The sequence below is a fragment of the Adiantum capillus-veneris genome, chromosome 10 (assembly GCF_014529385.1).
Source record: "Adiantum capillus-veneris isolate H3 chromosome 10, ASM1452938v2, whole genome shotgun sequence".
NCBI lineage: Eukaryota > Viridiplantae > Streptophyta > Polypodiopsida > Polypodiales > Pteridaceae > Adiantum > Adiantum capillus-veneris.
The window spans coordinates 6,222,560-6,235,035 of record NC_140940.1 but is presented as its reverse complement, the minus strand read 5'-3'; the positions used below and the strand labels follow the sequence as shown (position 1 = coordinate 6,235,035).

Genomic DNA, 12,476 nt, shown 5'->3' with positions numbered 1-12,476 from the left:
GACAAATGGTTGAGCAGGGTTTGCAAGTTCGCTTCAATCCAAATGGTTGTTATGTAGAAGATTTCTAGAATGGCTGTAAGCTGCTCACAGAGGGCAAATGTGTGGGCAGAATGTTTACGCTGAATGTAGACATGCCTGAGGTAAAAGCTGCATTATTTGCACAGGGCACAGGTGTTGTGGCTGATGTTGACATTTGGCACAAACGCATTGGCCATGTCAATGAGCAGAGATTGCGCAGCATGCAATCAAAACAGATTGTAAAAGGTTTGCCCAAATTCAAGGTGGATGGTATGCATAAAGTGTGTGCAGCATGCCAGTTTGGAAAACAGTCAAAGGGCTCATTTCCACATGAGCGCAATGTATGTAAAAAGCCACTTGAGGTGGTGCACACAGATGTTTGGGGTCCAATCGATACTGCAAGTATACATGGTTGCAGGTATTATGTCTCTTTCATTGATGACCATACAAGGAAAGTATGGGTCACTTTCAGGACTTCAAAGTCATGATTGAGAAGGAGACAGATATGCAAATCAAGACATTGAGGTCAGATGGAGGGGGAGAGTACTTCTCCAATGATTTTTCAGATTTTCTGCGAATGCATGGTATACGCAGGCAATTTATATGCAGATATACTCCACAACAGAATGGGGTCGCAGAAAGGAAAAACAGGCACATTGCAGAGGTTGCACGTGCATTGATGAATGAGAAGAACATGCCTCATCATTTCTGGGCTGAAGCTATAAATACAACTATGTACATTATGAACAAGACACCTACAACTGCGGTGCATGATGTAACACCTGAGGAAAAGTTTACAGGTACAAAGCCTGATTTGGCACACTTGAAAGTGTTTGGCTGCATAGCTTACGTGCATGTACCAGATGAGTTGCGTAGGAAATTGGATCCTAAAGCAGAGAAATGTATTCTTGTGGGATATTCCCTTGAACAAAAGGGGTACAGGTGCTACAATCCTACTACACGAGAATTACGAGTGAGCAGAGATGTAGTCTTTGATGAGATGAGCAGTTGGTACAGTAATGCACATGGCACTATTGGGGATGATGTAATGTGAGGCTGTAGTCACAGGTTTTGAGTGGACCACAAGAGTCGTCTTCTCGTGGCTCTGTTGAGAAGCCATGGAATGGTAGACTATGTACACAGGCTACTCCACCAGCAGGTACAGGGAACGTGTCACGAAAAGGAAAGGAAAAGGTTGATGAACCTCCCCTTATGGCTGATGAATCATCAGGTTTTTCACATGTAGACATGGATTCAAATGGTTATGAACAAAGTCTTGATGAGGAATTTGGAATTCCGGCTGTTAGGATACCTGGTGTAAGGAAAGTACAAGAAGATGCTAGAGGGCAAAGGAGTGACCCAGGACTGCGCAGATCTAACAGAGTCAGAAATCCAGTTCAGAAATTGACTTATGATGGGTATCTAGCACATCACCAAGACTACATGGCTAAGGTGATACAGGATGTGGAGACCACATGTTTTGAGGATGCAGTTGGAAATGTGCATTGGGATGATGCAATGAATGAAGAGATGGCTGCATTGGAAGCAAACGACACATGGGAGTTGGTGCCATTGCCAAGTGGCAAGAAAGCTATTGGCTGTAAATGGGTGTATAAAACCAAGCATAAGGATGATGGTAACATTGAGCGTCACAAGGCAAGGCTGGTCGCAAAGGGTTATGCACAGACGTATGGCATAGACTATGAGGAGACCTTTGCTCCAGTGGCAAAGATGACGACTGTGAGAGCTGTCATAGCAGTGGCTGCATCTAGAGGATGGATTATGCATCAAATGGATGTAAAGAATGACTTCTTGAATGGTGAGTTGCAAGAGGAAGTTTATATGGATCAGCCACCTGGTTATGTCAATCCAGGTTACCCAGATTATGTATGCAGGCTTCTCAAAGCTTTGTATGCTTTGAAGCAGGGCTCTAGAGCATGGTATGACAGGATTGCCAAGTATCTTGTCAGTATTGGGTTTAGGAGAGCTCATGCTAATCATTCACTCTATGTACGTGAGAGTGATGTGGGGATTGTGGTCATTACCATATATGTAGATGACCTTATTATTGTGCATGACAATGCTATGGAGATTGACCATGTGAAGGGTCTTCTCAAACAGGAGTTTGAAATGAAAGATTTGGGCGAGTTGCGCTACTTTCTTGGCATTGAAGTGATCAGGACTCTAAAGGGTGTATGGCTGTCACAGAGACAATATGCTTTGGACATGTTGTCAAAGTATGGTATCGCTGATTGTAAGCCAATTTCTATTCCCTTGGATGTGAATGAAAAGCTGAGTGCAGAGAAGGGTGATGTTGTTGAAGATGTCAATATGTACAAGAAAATTGTGGGTAGTCTAATCTACTTGACTATCACGAGGCCAGACTTGAGCTACACAGTAGGCTTGGAGAGTCAGTTCATGCAGCTTCCGAGGAAGCCACATTTGGATGGAGTACGACGCACACTTTGGTATGTGCAAGGGGCTCTTGACTACACATTGTTCTATGCAGCAGATGTGCCATTAGCATTGTATGGGTATACAGATGCAGATTGGGCAGGTAGCATTGTTGATAGGAGATCTACGAGTGGCTTCATGTTCTCTTTTGGGAGTGTTGCTGTTACTTGGAGCAGCAAAAAGCATCCTACGATTTCTTTATCGAGCAAAGAGGCCGAGTACATAGGTGTAGCAGTTGCGGCGTGCGAGGTAGCTTGGCTACGTACATTACTTGAGGACTTGGGAGGGCAGGTGGACCAGCAGATTGTCATCCATTGTGAAAACCTCAGCAGCATGCAGTTGGCTAGGAACCCAGTGTTCCATGCCAGGACCAAGCACATAGAGGTCCATTACCACTACGTTCGAGAGCGAGTGTTGGCGGGCGACATCGACTTGGTCTACGTCAGCACAGAGGAGCAGATAGCGGATATCTTCACCAAGGCCCTCAGAGCTGAGAAGCTTCGACGTTTCCGGACTATGCTTGGACTCTACGACATGCAGAGCTCGAGGGGTAGTGTTGAGATGTTGAGCTCTACATCTTGAGCTGGCATCCACTACGGGTCTTGGCCGCTTACCACATTTACTCATTGGCGCGCTAGGTGACCGACACGGAGGATCTCTGCCAGTGATTCTACAGCTGGACTACACTTATAGTGCCAGCCTAGTACGCTTCTAGTGAGTTCACACTTAGTGACCGCATGTACATATGTGCTACTTTTCAGTTTTAGCACTTAGTCATTTTGTACTCTCTTTTCTGTGAGAAGAAGAAGAAGCTTTCCATCTCTGTGTGCTTTGTGCTTGTCTTGTGTAGCTCTCTTGCATCCTCATTCTTTACACTCTTGAAGGCTGTGACTTAGACATTGGGTAGAGACCTCTGTAGGAATTAGTTAGGAATCGGTCGAGTGTAGGTTGACACCTTATACTTGCTTCCACACTCCTGCGGATCGAGCTTTTTCCTTAGCTAACAAATCTTGTTAGGTGAATTCTCACTGTGCTGACGTCTGTCGCGGTGTATCCGTCCAACAATGGCGCCGCTGCCGGGGATGAAAACCGTAGGTAGGTGACCGAGACTAGTCCTTGAGGATAGGAACTTTTGGCTTGCCAAGAGTCCCATTTTGCATTTAGATAGGATCATAGGGTGGAGGACTCTCTAGGTCTTAGAGGGAGTCTAGGAAGCGTGTGTCTGGCCTAGATCCTTCGACTTAGGTAGATTTAGGTAGACTAAGATAGTTTTAGGTATTAGTTGAGTTCTTGAGTAGGATTTGGAGTGGTAGAAGCGGTGAGAGCAGAGCTTGAGGGTCCGGAGAGGCCAGAAAGCAACCAAAACACCATTATCACCATTTCATTTGATGAGTAGGAGTAGAGTAAGTAGGACATCATGATTCAGGATCTAGAGCACTTCATGAATGTATACTTGCTTGGTAAATTCATCACAAGTTTGTAAAAGACGCAAAAGTGTGAAGTGAAGTCCAAAAGTTATTGTGAGTGTTTCTGATAGAGCTATAGAGCATCAGGAGCATTTCTTTCAGGAAAAAATTAATTTCAAGCCAGGAGACATCCTACGCGTAGGATATCTACAGGCTAATCTGGTGGGAATTTTGGGATTTTGAGTTGACCAGTGTGTTTAGAGGTGGGGTTTACCCTATTTTCAACTGAAAAGTGGAAATTTGACCATATCTTGATAGGATAATTTTTAATAGACTGAAATTGCCAAACATCCTACCCAAATTGTTCCAAAGCAGTATTTTACGACCAAAACCATATGATGTCTGCATGAACATGATATGCATGATATATTGAGTGATTGAGAGAGGTTTCATCTCATTTGGGTGAGAAAATTTGGGTTCAAAAAGAACTTTAGCACTTTTGACTGAAAAAGGCAAGAACAGCTAAAATTGGGGACTTTTGAAATCCAAACCAAAATCTAAGCATACCACTGGGTTGCTGACATCAAGGGGAAGCTGTGGGTCAAGTCTGGGGTCAAACAGGCCAAAAAGACATCCTACGCGTAGGATGTCTTTTGTGTGATTCTGCATTCAAAACCTAAATTTGAGCATACCAAAGTGATCAGCATCTCAAGGAGAGTCTGTGCTTTGCAACTGAAGCCATTCTCATGAAAAAGACATCCTACGCTGTCGAGAAATTTGCGGTCTTGCCAGGAAAGCACCGGGCTTATGGCTGTGAGAGTTTGTGAGAGAACTCCAAAAAACTATGTGAAGGGGTTAAACCATAGATGCCATGAAGACTAGGGTTTGGAAAGAAGTGCAATCAAAGAAGCCCCACTCTTTCTCTCTTTCACTCACACACACAAAGAAAGAACACAAAAGAGAATGTCAAAATAACACAAAGATGAAAACATCAAGGCTATGGTCATATCGTATCATGGGTAGTATGAAAGGGTCAATAGATGAGTTAATGGCATTCAATCTTGGCTGACCAAATAGGCTACGAATTGTTCTTTGGAATTGCAGTTTTGTGCTTACCATAATATATATATTGTCTAGTGATTGGGATTAATTGTGTGTACACTGACCCTCTTGGTTCATAGCAAGATAACTACGCTTACGTCAAAAGAAAAGTTATAGTCTATGAGAGGTAGTATAATGGGATCCGGTGATAGAAGTATTTCATTGAGCCTTTCTGGGCCAAAGAGAAACACTATACGTTTTTGAAAGTGTATTTTACGGCTAATCCATACGTTAATTCTAATAGATCGTATAGAGTGAAAGAGATAGAAATTATCATCATGTGGATTATTCATCTAGGATAACTCTAGTATGTATAAAATGTAGATATGAGAGAAGAGAAGGGAAGAGAAGAGAAGAGAGTTTCCCTCCCAAGCCCTATTCTTGCCCATAGGCAATAAGGATACTGCGGGGAGAGATGTACCTGTAGCAAGGAGAACCTCACACATTCCCTAATTGCATATCAAAAGACCACAATGATAGAATTCACTTTGTTGAAAACTCAAAACAATATCATCATTTTCACAACTCAAGGTAAATGTGATAGCCCAACAAATGCTAGATTATTAAAACAGTCTTTTTGCACTCAGTAAAGTTTTGAGCTCGTTATCAGCCAGACTAGACTGACGAATGAACATGTTGTGGTTTATGTCCATTCCAAACACTCTCAAGTAGATATAATACAAGTGTTTGCAAGACACATAGGTCATTCCTTCCCCTAACCTCCTTTGGAAGTCTCTGCAAGTACACCCAGGATTCCTAGCTATTGTGACTCAATATTTCTCACCACGTAATTTTGAGTTTGGTGTTTCTGCAATGAAGACTTCATGCTTACCGATCTTTACCATTTCCACTTGTTCAATGACCATTTCTAGTCCTAGAGCACTGTCGATCCTTTTCGATGCCTCTTCAGAAACACGTGTCCTATACCTGCCCGCACGTCTTTGCCCTTGCACTTCCATGGTTTCTGTTGTGATATGAAACCCCGCTAGCTGCAAAGACTTTACTTCTAGTGCTGTTAAGTTCGTGCCCTATGCCACTGGCCACTCAAGTGGAGGTCTTGGAGGCCGCATCACAATATATGGATATACATCCCACACATGTTTGACATCGTCACTACAAAACCATACCCATGTCTCATTGTTATGTCCCTTTTAGTTGCGTTCCCCCCAAAAACTTGGTGCCGATGCTCCCTTTGCGCATAAATTCACCTTTTTCTTGCACTTTCCTCCTTTGATTTTTCCTTGGCAAGTGAACTTAGACCCTGGTTTGCACCTACAGATTGCCCACATGGTGTCATTTAGACCCCGGTTTGCACCTACAGATTGCCCACATGGTGTCATTTATGTAATCCTCGATGGCCCTAATTGTCACCCCGTCATTCTCTTTGTCCATAGAGTGATCTTGGGCTACGTGTGATGCATCTCCAAATGACAAATTTCGAGCCTTTCTTTCTCGAGCAACATTTTGAGTGACATACTCTAGCCTGTGTGAACTATTTGCCTCCTCGCCTATAACATTGCCGAATGTCTTGCGTCGCCTTGTCATTGTAACCCGGTCTCCAAAAAACTCAGGCACCTTTGGAAGACCAGTTCCTCCAATTGCATCGTTCACAACACGGATAGTCTATGATGGAGTAGGTGTGTGAAATTGTCGTGAAGTTGCCTTGTCTCTCATCTTGCTTATGCTTGGTCCGCTTCCTATATACTTACCCTCTGTATATGCCATTCTTTTGGATTGTTGAAGAAGAGTGTTCCCAATATCCAAAACTGTTGCATCATACAAATAAATTTTAGGCTTGTGACCTTCACCTGCTAGCCATGAAGTGTGACGTGACTCTAAGAGATTTGTTCAAGAGACAAGCTCGATGCAATAGTCATCTAGAGCTTACAAACAATGAAATAAATATATTTCATTAATATCATGAAGGGTTTAATTAAATGGACATCCTACAACCTATTCTAGAATAAATTTGAAAACTTACACCAACAATTTCCTTCCTCCAATGAGGGTACCTCACATGCCACCAACTCAACCAGCACTCCATTGGGCCTAGATTCCCACTGCCACCTTTTCTACTGCCCACCAAGCTCGAATGAACCGATATTGGGCCTCTGCATCTTCACTGCTTTGCGTGCACCGCCACATTCGACACAGTCGCTTGTGCTCGTCTTGAAATGCATTGAGCACATATTTTGTGGTGTGGATCCCTATACTTTGTTGCCAATGGAAAAGGCAAGATCTCTCTCTACCTTTCATCACCATATCCGGACCTCCATTGAAAATTATGCGCACCGCATTCCAGTTTCTTTGGGCTTCATCTGCCATAAACCCAACAAAATCTGGTGGGGGCACCCCATTGCGCTCTAACACGTTGATCATTTGTTGCCAAAATATCATCTGGACTGTAGTGTCCTCTTCTTTCATCTCACATATGGAAATTGTCATTAATTCTTGGACACTGAACATCAACACAAAGCCACATTAACATTGAAGTATGTGTCAATATGTGTTTAGTATTCAACATAAAATTAAAACTTGCCTCGGATTGTAAACATGTGCTGCCATGGTTGTCCATCCTTCTACCCGTCAAACGTGATCAAAGAAAACCCACGCTCTTTTTAGATCTCCATTTCCATTTCTTCGCATTCTATTGACAAGATCTATGCTGGAGCCAGGACCGGTTTTGCCGACATCTTGAATACAAAACATCTATCCTCCTCTCTATTAGATTGACCAAGAAAAATCATGCCGTGGATTAAAAAAAATGTCAAGCGTCTCTTTAAGTCAATTATCAATGACTCCTCTCAACTCCCCATGAAATTTATGCACCCAATTCTTAATTCTATGGAGAACATGATGAAAGTTCAGAAATATAAAAGACTTTACGTTTAAAATGCATATTGAAATGCATTTCCCATACCTTTGGCTTTTAACAAGAGGAAATATTTCTTGGAGTAGAACTGACAACTCTACTTGTCCAAGTGACATGCATTCACCCGAAGAAGGTTGAAGGACAGATTGGGAAATAACCTTAACCACCTCCATTTGGATTTTTCTGGGCCCAGCTTGGATGCCAAGCGAATTAACGGCCTCAACCACCAAAAACTTCACCCTTGCAACGGTACTTTTGGATGACCTTAGTTTGACATCATGGTCATGGAAGCCTTGGTGCACCATGGCTCGAGAATAGCGTTTGTCGGTTGGCATTATGTAGTAAACTTGGCAATCGCAAATTTTTTGAATAGCACGCACATGTTGACAATAAAAGCACTTCAAGGTTCCATACTTTTGCAAGTCACCATTTAGCATTTGTCTCTCAATTAGTTTACCTGTAATTCCATGCCTACAATTGTGATTTTTTCAATCTTCCCTTATACATAAAACAAAAGAATAAGGAATACCTGTCCAAGACGACCGGTTTGGTATTCTTGTAGATAACACTTGCGAGCACTCTGCAAACACACATTCAAAATCACCCACAATAGCTTTTCCTTATAGTTACTGGAAATGTGATGTTTGTGGTAGTTGGTTTTGTCCACACATGACCATCGATTGATTGCTCCATTCCATCCATAGCTGACCTCTCAATATTTGGTTGTGGTGGAAATTCAAACACCATGTTTCCATTGTAGCTTGATGAAATTTCTTCCACCCACTCCCATTTTGATGATGCAATCAAGGTCTTTAGCTTTGGAGATCTCATAGTGGGATGTAACGCTAGCTCCAATATGCTAAAGGAATCACCGATTGGAGCCCGGTCCTTCTTACATCCCTCTTGTAGTGAGGAGTCTAGGTTGATCACCCCATCTTTGGGTGTTTTGTTGGTGGGGTCAAAGTGAAAGTCTTCTTTCTCTTCATCATCAGAAGAAAGCAATAGTATGTTGGCAGACTGTAGTGGTGTAGTAGGTTTCACAGGGGAATGCAAGAATGCTACATACTCTGTGGAAACTTTAGAATCCAAAACATAAAGAGGAGATCTATTACCTTTACCTGCATTCTGCAAAGATAATGTTAACGGTTCACCTTCAATAGATTCTGCTAGGGAAAACACATTATAACCAGCAGGTGCATTTATGTCAGATCCAGATAGAACCAACAAAGATCCTTCTGATGATAGGTGGTGCGGTTTGCCAACCCCTCGGGGGGTTCACTATGTGTAAAACTACCATATCACCTGCGTTCAAGACATGTTTGTAAAACCCCTTATTTGTGAATTTTTTTAGGAATATAATGTACCCTTTTCTTTTAAAATGTGTAAGTTTCTTCAAATTTGAAAAAATAATTCCCTTATGTATATATATTTCTGTAAGTTTCAAGAACTTTAAATACCCTTCTGTTGAACTCACGTGATAGGTTACATTTTTATTAGGTGACCTCCCCGGGGCCAACCCCCACACCACCCACGTGAATGATGAAATGAGAGCTTTCCATTGAGAGAGAGAGAGAGGTTGGAGGAGAGAATTGAGGTAGAGTGGATAGAGGTTTGTATCGATAGTCAAGGGAGGGAGAGCTTGAAGTAGAGCTGAGAGAGAACTGAGGGGTAAAGGTAGAGTGGATAGAGTGGGGTAGGTAAAGTGGACACAGGGATATAGAGATGGTGAGTGATGGTAAGTAGAGAGGTAGAGGAGGAGAGATCACTAATAGATGGAAAAAAATGGTAAGTTGTATTGAGCCATCTCTTTATATAACTCCTTGATACAAGTGAAATATGGTGAGAGTAGGGATTGTGGAGGTTGAAATGGTTCCAAAAAAAATAAAATTTGAGGAGTCACTAGCGATGTCGTTATTGCCTCCTCAATTTTTTATATTAAAAGCAATACTCTCTATATCTTTAAGGTATCTTTCTATAGTTTCCTACCACTTTAAAACTCTGTTCCTCTTCTCTCTCTCTCTCTCTCTCTCTCTCTCTCTCTCTCTCTCTCTCTCTCTCTCTCTCTCTCTCTCTCTCTCTCTCTCTCTCTCTCTCTCTCTCTCTCTCTCTCTGTCTCTCTCTCTCTCTCTCACACACACACACACACACACACTCTTTTTTTGTAAATCTCTCTCTCTCAGACACACACACATATACATACATATAAATAAAGAGAGAGATATATTTATTCATTTATTTATTAAAATACATATATATACATGTAAATATATAAATATAAATATAAATTTATATATATTTAACACACACATTATATACCTTTACATTTATATATATTTATATATTTATACAAATAAATAAATATAGATACATAAATGTATATCTATATATTTATACCTATATATATATATATATATATATATATATATATATATATACACACACACACACACACACATACAGACACATACACATCGTGTGTGATAAACAATGAATCTCTCTCTCTCTCTCTCCCTCTCTCTCTCTCTCTCTCTCTCTCTCTCTCTCTCTCTCTCTCACCACAGGTCAGCGGATTAGATTCCTTTGACTAACTTGGGTGTTGGTACCACCACAATTGATGGAGGTTGTGTTTCTTTGTAGACATGATAATGAAATCTCAAAAAAGGATCTTTTCTACAAGTTTCTAGTCTTGGTGATGTTTTGGTCGTTATCTATGCCTAATTTGGTGCCATGAAAAAGCTCAAAAACCTCTTGGAAAGCTTCTTATCGAGGAATGTGAGATATGGCTTTGCATTATGGATGCCAACTTTTAGCCCTCTTTTGGGTCCAACTTAATCTTATCTTGATGGAATTTTAGTGGGAGGAAGGAGATACAAAGGGGATGACTGCGGTTTCTTTTTATGGGTGTATAGCAAAGAGTGGGCCTCATGCACCAAAAAAGGAGCAATAGCGATATCGCTATTGCTGCCTTTTTTTGGGTTTTTTTAAGACCAAAATAAAGGGAGCAATAGCGATATCACTATATCGCTATTGATCCTTTATTTTTGTGTTGTGTTTTGTGCTTCTCGCAAGACTCATGGGCCGTCACCTTCGCACGTTGTGCTTCTCGCATGCCTCCTTCACCATCACCTGCGTGAGACAGCTAGTGCACCACCATCTTCTTCGACCACAAGCCCTTAGGACCATAGCAGATATGCCAAAAAAGAGAGTCATCACCTCCATGATCTCGATGCCCCCTTGACCTCATCGAGGTGGCTACCTGCTCTGCGGCTTTCACTACTTAGGTTGCTACCATGCCAAGAAAAGAGGGGCCATGGGTATCGATTGAAGAATTGTAGGCATCGGGGTCGAGGGTGAGCAGTGTGTAGGAGTAGCTGGGGTTCAGAGAGGCCTCTTTAAGAGAAGACGACAGGTTCTATTCCAAGAAATTTCCTCTCTCTCTCTCTCTCTCACACACACACACACACACACACGCACGCACAGAGAAAGAGAGAGAGAGAGAGAGAGAGAGAGAGAGAGAGAGAGAGAGAGAGAGAGAGAGAGAGAGAGAGAGAGAGAGAGAGAGAGAGAGAGAGAGAGAGAGAGAGAGAGAGAGAGAGACTTGGGGTCTCACACGGGGCTGCGCTGTGTTGCTGGATCAATAGAACAAAAGTTCCCCATTTGAGAGAGTGTATTCCTCTTCTTCATCACCCACCATCGCGCATTAACACGGTGCTTGCGAGAATTTCCTTTGACCGGTGCTCCGTCGGCCATGACCTCCGCCATCACCTTTGCCCGGTTCTAAGATCTCCGCCAAGACCTTGCCTGTTCAGAATAAGCAAAAATATTTCCTATTCCATTTACATTCTCCAACTCTTTGAAAAGGTTCCATTTCCATCTCTACATAGAAGTTGAATCCCAACTTGATATCTCCCCTCTCTATAGTATAAAAAGAGGAGTAAAGATTGAGAGGACCATTTGATGTTGTTGCTCAAGAGAGGTATGGTCCTCCCTTTTTTCCTCCTCCTCCCTCTCTACCCCCTCCTCCCGTCCTCATCCCTCTCTACCCCCTTTCTTCTCACCCTCTCCTCCCCTCTTAACTATCCTCTCTCTATCCCTCATCCCCTCTACCTCTCTCCTTTTCCCTCCTCCTATATCCCTCCCACCAATTTTCCTCTCTCCTCTCTCTCCTCCCTTCTTTCTTCCTCTTCATGTCCTGCACCTCCCCTCCTAGTCCTCTATCTACATCCCTATACTCTTTGTTGGCCATCCTACCTCTTCCCCCATCTCTCTCTCTCTCTCTCTCTCTCTCTCTCTCTCTCTCTCTCTCTCTCTCTCTCTCTCTCTCTCTCTCTCTCTCTCTCCCCCCCCCTCTCTCTCTCTCTCTCTGTCTCTATGTTGATGTACGACTAAACAAAACCCATGTTAATGTGTTGAAGGTGTTGCAAGATTGGAGAAAATCTCATCTAGAGGACATTCAACCGCATTCGGCTGTACAGGTCAGCCCTTTGAACAAATGCGAAAGCATTCTATTTTTTTGGCATTTATTATTCACATGCAATCTAGTATGGTAGTGTTGGTATAGTTGATATCTCCCTTTCTCTCTCTGTCAATAAATGATTTATATCATATATCTCCATTGCTTCATA

The 12,476-nt window shown here is 42.3% G+C and overlaps 1 pseudogene; it reads right to left on the bottom strand.

Annotated features, from left to right (window-relative positions):
- Positions 1–5,749: 5,749 nt before the first annotated feature.
- LOC147448401 (uncharacterized) lies at positions 5,750–6,653 on the bottom strand (annotated as a pseudogene).
- Positions 6,654–12,476: the final 5,823 nt, after the last annotated feature.